Genomic DNA, 1,388 nt, shown 5'->3' with positions numbered 1-1,388 from the left:
TGATCATTTGGTATAACTGGCCTCCCAAACTGCCTTATTCTGGAACATTTGGCAGTGGCTTGAGTTTTGAATACTGTACAGTTTCAGTTTGTATTGCTTGATTAAACCTGTAAGTGATCAATTTCACTTAGGATTTCAAATTTAATGGCATGATATTTACAATAAAAAGTTTTTACTACAGATATTCCCAACATATACAACAGTAAAGAGAACAGTATAATGAACCAATGTACCAGACTCTTAGCATCAACAATTTTCAATACATTGTCCAATCTGGTTCTAATTTTACTCTTACCTACTTCCATCTCTTGCTACTGTAATGATTTGAGGCATATCCCAGACATCGTGTCATTTTGTTTCTAATTATTTCATATGCTTTCATAAAAGATAAGAACTCTTTTGTGAAACATGAATCCAGTGTAAATGTATTTCCTAACAATTTAAATGAGTAATCATCAAATGCCCAGATAATGTCCACATTTACCTAGCAGACACATACTTTAAAATTAGTTTCTTTGAATCAGTGTTCAAATATGATCTAATCATTGTAATTGTTGAATATGTCGCTTAGTCCTTTTTAATCTATAATTTCTCCAACTATTAATCTTTTTTCCTTGCATCTTAAAACAAGACAAAACAAAAAAACAAAAGAAATAAACAGGTCTTGCGTTTTGTCTAGTTTCCCGTAGTATGGATTTTGCTGAATGCAGCACTTGTGATGTCCCTTAAGAAGTTTTTCAGACCTTACTTTCTGACACTACGAAATGCTCCAGGCTCATTTCATATACAGTTTTCCCTCAGTATCCCTGGGGGATTGGTTTCAGGAACTTCCATGGTATCAGAACATCTCATGTACCCCATAAAAATATACACTTACTTTGTACTCAAAAAACTTTTTTTAAAAGGACCTCCCATGAACACCAAAATTTGTGGATGCTTAATCTCTTATACAAAATGGTATAATATTTGCATATAACCTGTGCACATCCTTTAATATACTTTAAGTTATCTCTAGATTACTTATAATACCTAATATGATGTAAATGCAATGTAAAATAGTTGTTACTCTATTGTTTAGGGCATAAGGACAAGAAAATAAAAGTCTGTACATGTTATGAACAGATCCAGTTTTTTGGCATATTTTTGATCTTCGGATTTTTAAATCCATGGATGTGGAATCCACAGAGCAACTGTATTTCCTGCCCCAGTCTCAGAATCAGTCATTTCTCCAAGGAGCCCTAATTATTTTTACTAGTTGATGGTTTTAGAAACTCACATCTTAGTGCTAGGTGTGCTTGCTGCTACTGGGGAAGTTGTTACTTATAGGCTTTCTCAGTTCACAGAGCAATGAAATATATATGTATATCTACACACATCTATAAATATTT

The sequence above is a fragment of the Rhinopithecus bieti genome, unplaced genomic scaffold (genome assembly GCF_001698545.2).
Source record: "Rhinopithecus bieti isolate Rb0 unplaced genomic scaffold, ASM169854v2 scaffold_64254, whole genome shotgun sequence".
In the NCBI taxonomy this organism is placed as follows: Eukaryota; Metazoa; Chordata; class Mammalia; order Primates; family Cercopithecidae; genus Rhinopithecus; species Rhinopithecus bieti.
Note: the sequence above shows the minus strand (reverse complement) of the source record.